General features: G+C 39.9%; 1 pseudogene across 1 annotated transcript; it reads right to left on the bottom strand.

Moving 5' to 3' along the window:
* Positions 1-794: 794 nt before the first annotated feature.
* Positions 795-7,436, bottom strand: LOC309808803 (protein artemis-like; annotated as a pseudogene). The gene is made up of 3 exons: positions 7,299-7,436; positions 1,834-2,067; positions 795-1,742 (listed from the first exon to the last, which is right to left on the bottom strand). The product of its transcript is annotated as a protein artemis-like (transcript).
* Between the last annotated feature and the right edge of the window lie 2,072 nt (positions 7,437-9,508).

Here is a 9,508-nt window from a genome sequence, read left to right as displayed (position 1 = left end):
GAGAGGGAGGGAGGGAGGGAGGGAGAGGGGGAGAGAAAGAAAGAAAGAAAGGAAGGAAGGAAGGGAGGGAGGGAGGGAAAGAAAGAGAGAAAGAGAGAGAGAAAGGAAGGAAGGAAGGAAGGAAGGAAGGAAGAAAGAAAGAAAGAAAGAAAAGAAAAGAAAAGAAAAAGGATAAAACTCAAAGCAAGACCAATTCAGCAGTGAATTATTGGGATTTTTTTTTTTCCACCAGTATCTCAAGCCTGGACCCAGAGGCATGCAAAAATCCAGAATTAGGCACCAGTGCAGACAGTAGGAGCTCCAAAAGATCTCATTTTAATCTAAGAAATGAGAAAGGGTGCACCTAGGGGTCCAAGAAGAGACTATTGTAACTAACTTTTAAACCAGGCACCCCCAAGATCTACTCATATCTGGCCCAAATACACCTTTCAAATCTTTTGATCACACAATACCTTGCCTAACCTGTTGGTTCTTTCCTTAGATCAAAGAAGTAGAGATGAAGAATAAGTAATTAACTGAAGACCAGGTCTTTTTCCTAGTAGCTTCCTCTTCAGTAATCTCACAAACCATGTGAACAAGACAGCATCTAAAGAAAGTTCACAAGGCGGCAACAAGCCTGCACACAGTGGGAGATGGCTATGAGTTTGATCCCCCATCTCGATGATTAACTGAGATTACTTCCCCTTTAAAAACTTTCATGGCTGAGCAAAATCTTTGGAGTTGGTTTTTTTGGGAGACATGAGTTCACCTTTTCCCCAGATTGCTGGCATTCTGATTAAAAGCAATTTTCTTTTCTACCAACAACTGCCTCTCGGGTATTGACTTTCGAGTGGTGAGCAGTCGGACCTGAGTTCGGTAACATTCACAGGACAGATGTGGCTCAAAATATCTTTAATCTCACTGTAGGAGGAGTTTAAAAAAAAAAAAAGTGAGCTCTGTACAAACTCTCTCCAATCCTCACAATGACATTGTTTTTTCTGGTTCTTTCTCCAGACCACATAGTGGATGGCTTCATGCTGACTGTGTGAAGTGGAATTCTATTTTTGGAACTAATTTTGCAGGGTAACTTATTCCACTGAAAATATTCTTCTGCTTTTGTATGCCGACATGTGTGGATCTGAGTGCTACCGTCTGTTGTGAGATGATGAAGAATGTCAGGTATGTTTCTAAATGTCTCGTTTATCCACAAGAACCTGGACTCCTAACTCCTCACTAAGGCTGATTGATACTCCTACCTGTAAGCTGCTTTGCAGTTCAGCCACACATCATGGTACAGACTCTGAACGATCCAGCTTCAAACCAGCTCGGATATTCCACTCAGACACTCCACCCAACTAGGAATTTAATAATATTTTGGATTGCAGAAAGTAGTATATAAGTACACACTCTAAGATGTCTTGCAGTCTGCCCCCAGAATGCAAGCTTCTAGCAGCTTCTCCTTTTGCAAGTCTGAAGTCTCCCATGTACAAGACAGTTCTGTTATCGCCCTGAAATAAAAACGTAATTGATCCTGGGCAATGACAAGCTTGTAAGAGAGTCACAACAATCTCTCCCTTCTCTCTTGATGCTTCATTGACTAAAGATATCTGGGTAGGAGTTTCAATTTCAGCTGATATAATGTGTTTCTCCCAAAATCTTTAGTTAACAACAACTAGTTGACAACTCTCTGGTAACAGCAAACAGTATAAGTAAACCTTCAAGCTGGTGGAAATCCTGGTCCTGCCATCTACTGGATGTGTGACCTTGGGCAACTAATTTAACCTCTCTGGTTCTTCAGTTTCCTCATCTGTACTCCAACCTTCTTTTCAAAGTAGGGCCGCTTAATCCTTTCACATGATCCTTATGGTAGCGGGACAGGAAGAAGGTGTGGGCCCTCAGGTTCTCCCTGTCCAAGAAGTCAATGGAGATTGTTGGATACTCGGCCATTTGCCCCTTGAAGGAGCTCACACCACCAGCCAACCCCAGTGAACTGGCCACCCAGCCGGGTGTGGAAGCCCAAGCCACCACTGACTGCACCACCATATCTGGGAACCTGCCCAAAGATTCCTTAAACATGATAGAAAAGCACTAGCAATAAGAGAAAAATATTGACTAATTGAGTTTTATCAAAATTAAAAACTCTGATTTTCAAGAAACACTGTTAAGGGAAAGGTGAAGCCTCATACAAACAGGAAAAAAATATTCACAATACATACACCTGACAAAAGGCTTATTTCCAGAATAAATACAAAGAACACTTGCAACTCAGTAAGAAGACAGCAACCCATTTTTAAAACTGCCGGGCTTCCCTGGTGGTGCAGTGGTTAAGAATCCGCCTGCCAATGCAGGGGACATGGGTTCGAGCCCTGGTCTAGGAAGATCGCACATGCCGTGGAGCAACTAAGCCCGTGTGCCACAACTACTGAGCCTGCGCTCTAAAGCCCACGAGCCACGACTACTGAAGCCCACAGGCCTAGAGCCCGTGCTCCGCAGCCAGAGAAGCCACCGCAATGAGAAGCCCGCACACCGCAATGAAGAGTAGCCCCCACTCGCCACAACTAGAGAAAGCTTGCACACAGCAATGCAGACCCAACGCAGCCAAAAATAAAAATAAAATAAATTTAAAATTGCCAAAATATTTGACTGTCATTTCACAAAAGGAAATATATATTCTTGAGAGAATACCTGTGAGGGAATTTGAGGTGATAAAAATGTTCTACACCTTGACTAGCAGGGTGTTACATATATTTGTCAAAATGCCATAAACTGCATGTTTTAAATAGGTGTATTTTACCTAAATTATAACTCAAAGTTTTTTTTAATAAAAGGGAAAGGGAAGGAAAAGAGGGTTGAAGTTATAGAACATTATGCAGCTATTAAAAAGAATGGGTAGATATCTATTTCTGAATTTAAATATATGATGTCAAGTGAAAAATTGAAGTTATTGAATACTACCATTGAGCCCGTGTATTTTTCTAAAACGTAGTCTCTCTCCCCTCCCCCACCCAAATATATGTATTTGCTTATATATACCCACACAGAATGGATACAGAGAAAAAGCACGTCAAAAGTTACTTTGTAGAGCATCAGAGGAAAGGGGGACGGCCCTTTTATTTTCATTTTATGTCTGTCTATACTTCTCAAATTTTCAATTAGACCATATTGGTTTTAAAATAAAATAAATTTTTAAAACTTTAATGCCCTCAAAGACCTGCCTTCTGCTCTCTAAATCATACAGTTAAAATACAAGATAGGAAGGTATCTATTCTTTCTGAGTATTTTTATTATTCATACTTATGACATGTGTAGAAACCTTCACTTTTTTATTGTAGAAAAATATACATAACGTGACATTTACCATTTTAACCAATTTTAAGTATACAGTTCATTGACATTAAGTGCATTCCCACTGTTGTGCAAGCATCACCACTATCCATTTCCAGAACTTTTTCATCATCCCAAACTGACACTCTGTACCCCCTAGACAATAATTCCCCATTCCCCCACCCTCTAGCCCCTGGCAATCACTAATCTACCTTCTGTATCTATGACTGTGACTATCTCAGGTACTTCATATAAGGGGAATCATACAATATCTGTCCTTTTGTGTCTGACATTTCATTAGCATAATGTATTCAAAGTTCATCCATGTTACAGCACATATCAGAATTTCACTCCTTTTTAAGGCTGAATAATACCCCATTGTTTAATCTAGTCATGCATCCATAGGCATTTGGGTTGCTTCCATCTTTTGGCTATTGTGACTAATGCTGCTTTGAAGATTTTTGTACAAATAGCTGCTTGAGTTCTCGCTTTCAATTTTTTCGGGTATATACCTGGAAGTGGAATTACTGGATCATGTGATTATTCTCTTTAATTTTTTCCTCATCTGTAAAATAAGTATGATTATCCCTGCTCTGTCCACACCTGTGAGGCTTTGCAAACCAGATAAGAACTCCTTTGTAACTTGGTAAACATCAAATTCATGCAAGAGATTATGAGAAAGTTTTTATGAGGAAGAGTATAATCTTAAAAACAAAATATGTATAAATAATTTTAAGATAAAAATTAAGAATAACAACTAAATGAACAGTTATTGAATGCTTCGTGTGCCAAGCACTGACCTATGCATTTCACAGGTGTTAGCAAACTTAAGCCTCATAACAATCTTGTGAAGTAGGTATTACTACAGTTGGCCCTCCGTATCTGTGGGTTCCACATCCACAGATCCAACCAACCATGGATCAAAACTATTCAGTAAAGACACAGACGCAGAGAATGGAGTGGAGGACATGGGGAGGGGGAAGGGTAAGCTGGGACGAAGTGAGAGAGTGGCGCGGACATATATACACTACCAAATGTAAAACTGATAGCTAGTCGGAAGCAGCTGCATAGCACAGGGAGATCAGCTCCATGCTGGTGACCACCTAGAGGGGTGGGACAGGGAGGGTGGGAGGGAGACACAAGAGGGTGGAGATATGGGGATATGTGTATATGTATAGCTGATTCACTGTTATAAAGCAGAAACTAACACACCACTGTAAAGCAATTATACTCCAATAAAGATGTTAAAAAAAAACTATTCAGGAAAAAATAATTTCCACCAAGTTCCAAAAAGCAAACCTTGAACTTGCCACACACTGGCAACTACTTACATAGCATTTACATTCTATTAGGTATTATAAGTAATCTAGAGATGACTTAAACCATACGGGAGGATGTGCATAGGTTATGTGCAAATACTATACCATTTTACATAAGGGATTTGAGCATCCACCGATTTTGGTATCCTTGAGGGTACTATAAACAATCCCCCATGGACACTGAGGGCTGACTGTATTATCATTTTACATGTGAGAAAACTGAGGCACAGAAAAGCTACATAACCTGCCCAAAGTCATACACCTAGTAAGTAAGAGACTCAGAAAAAACTTCAAGGAGTAATGAACTTCCCCACATGATAGAGTTCTTTCTAAATTTAGTAGGTTTTATCATAATTTACAATTTCAAATTTTGAAAGAAAAATGCATTTATCTCATTTCAAAACCACATGAGTAGTCTAAGAAATACAAAGGGAAATAAATCTGTTATAAATGCTACCTAAGGTTCCCCATAAATGGCTATTTCTTTGATACTGAAAGGAAAGAAGAGTCCAGACTCTATAAGCACCACAAAAACTGGCTTCTGAAAAGGTTTTGACCTCCTTGTTACCAGCAGGGATTGGGCAAAGGGATGGGCAGGTGGAGAGCAATGTCTGCCATTGGCATCAACACGAAGGAAAGAAAAAGCTAAGGAAAGCAGGTGTGAGCCAACAGGAGACACACCACATTTCTAATGAGGTCTTCATGTCTTCTTTGTCTTCAAATGAAAACTGAAGCCATGAAATTTCTTTTTTGTTAACGTTAACATGTGGTAATGCCAAGCATTCATGGCCATAAGCATGGAAAATTGATGAAATTACAGTCTGTTCAGGGAAACAATGTAGTGATAAGAGAAAAAAATCTTCACCTATGTCAGGATCCTGACAGCAGCTTTTTAGAACCGGTGAACATTTCTTTCCCCTCTGCAGGAAGACATCCCTTTGTGGATATGCCAAGTAGATGCTTATGGAAAAAAGTCAAAGAAAAAAGAGACTGACACAAATAATTGAGATATTTTTAAGGGCATGTAAGTCAGTGAGCATTTCATTAGTATCATTTCAGCAATTTTCTGCTCTCAAAGAAGCAGCCAAATTGAAATCATATCCTTCTACTTAATGAGCAAAAGAATGTGATTATGTTGCTGTAACATTAAGATTTGAGACGGTCATGGGATGGGCATGAAGAAAATCAGAGTTAAAGAATCTAAGTAAAATTAACCTGGCCATTTCCCATGAATGCTTTTCATCAGAATACACTAAAAATAATCACTTCTTTATGAGCTAATAACATCCACAACTCAATGGTCAGAGTAATGCATTTCTAGCATATGCTATATTGAAGCTCCAAGTAATTGAAAAAAGTATTGCTGTATCTAATCATAGCGCATTCAGCTTCCATCTTAAGTACCATCTCCGAAGGTTCAAGGCTACATGACTCTATCAGTTAGTTATTGCTGGTAAACAAGTCAACTCGAAACTTTGTGGCTTAAACAACAACCACTTATTAATTCTCATGAGTTCTGCTGATCTGGATGAGACCTGGCTGATCTCAACTGGGCCTCCTCCTAGGGTCAGCTGGTGTACTGACTGTGGGCAGATTGGTCTAGGATGGCTTTGGCTGGCATGACTTAGCTCTGCTTGCACATGGTGGCTCATCCTACAGCAGGCTAGTCCAAGTTTATTTTCATGGCAATGGCAAAGTTCTGAGAGAAAGAACAGAAGCAATCAAGGCTTCTTGAGGTCTAGACTCAGAATTAACACATGGTCTGTACTACATTCTATTGTCCAAAAATAAGATATAAGATCAGTCCAAATTCAAAAGGTGGGGAAACAGAGTCTGTCTCTGGATGAGAGGAACTGCAAAATAACATTGCCAAGGGGAAGAATGGAAGCCACTATAATTATCTAATTGTAAATGGATTGCCTCCGATATACAAATAGATTGAAATGCAAAAGTACACTAATACTCCATTGTTTGACTCTTGGGACACATATTCCTAAAGCCGCAAATGTTAAGTTAGGCTCCCCAGTTAATCAATGAGCCTATTATCCCACAACGTTGAAGGAACAACTATGCATTGGCAATGTAATATAAAAATTAACAATGTATTTGCTAGGAAAATCACAACAAAGAGGAAATCAACAGCATTAAATCAGAAATTACTTTCAGATAAAGGTGCCTTAGAAAAGCAAGTTTCATTAGAGGATGATGACTGTATGGGTATTTTGAATCATGAGATAGTCAGCGACCTGTGAGAAAATTAGCAGTGACTTGTCTCCATGCCCTTCTTTACCACCTACTGCCCCACAATTCCCTGTCCACCAAACATATGTATTTTGGGTTCTAAACCCCCTCCCCACTCCAATCTCATTCTTATACTTACTACTGGGAAATTCAGGTAACTGTAGTAAAACTTTTCAAACCGCTTGTCTAGATGTACTCCTGTTAATCCTCCAATCACTCTTCAGCCCACTTCCATCTGCCTTCTGTTTCCACCACTCCACTGACACTGACCTTGTCAAGGTCATCCACCAGATATGGGCTGCAGAATTCAAGGTCATTTTTTAGTTATCATCTCATATGATCTTTGAGCAACACTGGGCCCCACCGACCACACTCTGCTTGAAACGCATTTATTCCTTTGCTTTTGTGAAATTAGACTCCTGATTTTCCTCCTACTTCAATGGCTCCTCCTTCTGCCTCCTTTGTTGTTTCATCTTTTTTTTCCCTGTAACTCTCTACATATAAGAATGCCTCAAAGTTTGGTCCTAGTCCTTTTTCTCCAGCTGCACTTTCTTCCCAGGTTATCTCAGCCATTCCCATAGCTTATAATCAGAGGGGTACCAAGGGCAGGGCAGTGAGAGCTATCCATCTCTGGTACAGGCAATGGGGATGCATGGTCTGTAGAGATTATTAAAACAACAATAGGACCAGCTATGTGTGGGTCTAATTTTCCTTATCACCAATTCTAAACAGTGTCAGCAACAAAATACTCCTAAGGTGGGAGGGCTTATCTTTTATTGATTTAAGTTGTAAACAATGGCTGCAGTTACTGTTGAGTTTTAATAAAAATATGTAAGTTTCAAATTAGCATATTTTAATTAGTTATTCTTTAATAAGCACTGTCTTGGACATGGAAGTTCATCTGGAGAATGCCCATTTATGCAGTCAGCCCTCCCCCTCTTCCACAGGACACGTGCAGACTCCGCTACATGCATTCATTTCAAGAGAGGTTAGTAATAGTTTGAAATTATTCAATCTTGTGTCAGGTACAGTTCACGTCTGTTCCCCCCGTAGCACTACATATTCCCGTGGTTAGGCAGTAGACTTAAAATAAACAATGACAGCACAGTGATTGTAAAATGGTAAAATCAAACTTGAGTTTTTCAATCCTGTCATTCTTCGTGAACATTTGGAGTTTTTATTTGTCCTTAAAACAGTGAAACAGAGTGTGAACTTCAAGGTGTAATATTTCTGTTGGTAAGTGTAAAATATATAACTCATACTGAAATATTTTACTAAATTTGAATATCTTTAAAATGAAAATGTATTGCTTTTAACTGTTAATTTTTCTTTTAAAACTAAAGTATTAATCAAGAAAATTTGAATATTACCTATTATTACATGACTATTATGAAAAATATTTTGTCATATAGAGGAGGGGGTGTTTTAAAATGATCGACTTGGGGGTCAAGCACATTACATGTGCCACTGCTTGAAACAGTGGTCTATCTATGCACTCAGATTTATGTCTCTAGTCTAGATCTCTCTTAACGGCTGCAAATTAACATATCAGAGTGGCTGCTTGACAATTCTATTTGGATATCCTACAGATATCTCAAAATTAGTCATCAGATGGGCCTTGATTTCCTCTCATCCCACACCAGCCCATGTCTCCTTCCAGGCTTTTCAGTAACTGATACCACCATTATCCATCCAGTTACTTAAGCCAAATTCCAGGAGACATTGCTGATTCTTCTTCCCCTTCCCTCTCTTTCCATATCCAAGTAGTTGCCAAGGGACTAGTATAACCATAGTTCAAACCATCTAGTGACAAACTCTCCCAGTCTCCCAGCATGTGCACTCATCTCTCCAACCCATGCCTCCCATATAGCCCCTGGACCAGGCGATGTTAACTCCTCTCAAAATCTTTCAATAACTTCCCACTGCTGAGTATCGTTACCACAGCCCACCATCCTCTGCGTTTCCTGTCCAACATCATCTCAGAACACTTCCATCCTCACTTATTCTCTGTTACGTACAGAGCGCTTGGTTCTGACTCTGAAACACCTCAATCCTTTCCCCAGGTCAGAGCCTTTGCACTTGCCCTTTCCTCGACCCAGAGGAGCCTTGAAAGCTTTTACTCCAGTTCTTGCAAAAGCTCATTCATTGTTACCCTTTAACCTGTAGTTTAAATGTCACTTCTTCAGAGCAGCCCTCCTTGGCCCTATTCATACCCATTATCAACCTCATAATTATAGTGTTCATTTGGCTCCTAGTTAATGATTTCTCTTCCTTATTATAACAGAAGCTCCGGGAGAGCAGGTCAGTTTGCTCACCCCTGTGTCTTCTCTTCTAGCACAGTGAACACACATTGGGTACATAGTAAGTCCCTGTCTGTTGAGAGTGAATTCCTGACCTCTCCTCTCCTGGTCGGCCTCTATATGACTGCTGCAGAAGCTGCCATGCTCTTACATGACATACCTTCACTGGTCCAGGACAGTACATCTGTCTCACATCAAAACACGGAGCCTCTGCCTCAGGATTTTGGAACTGGGATTGAGAGAGAGTCTTTCAATCCCTCTCAGGTAGATACAGTTGCACCATAAAAACTTAATGGGCTATCAATGACTTTGTTTTCCACCACGAGTCAGAAAAATAGAGACAAC

The sequence above is a fragment of the Mesoplodon mirus genome, assembly GCF_964341445.2.
Source record: "Mesoplodon mirus genome assembly, chromosome: 7".
NCBI classification, from domain to species: domain Eukaryota; kingdom Metazoa; phylum Chordata; class Mammalia; order Artiodactyla; family Ziphiidae; genus Mesoplodon; species Mesoplodon mirus.
This window is presented reverse-complemented; position numbering and strand designations above follow the sequence as displayed.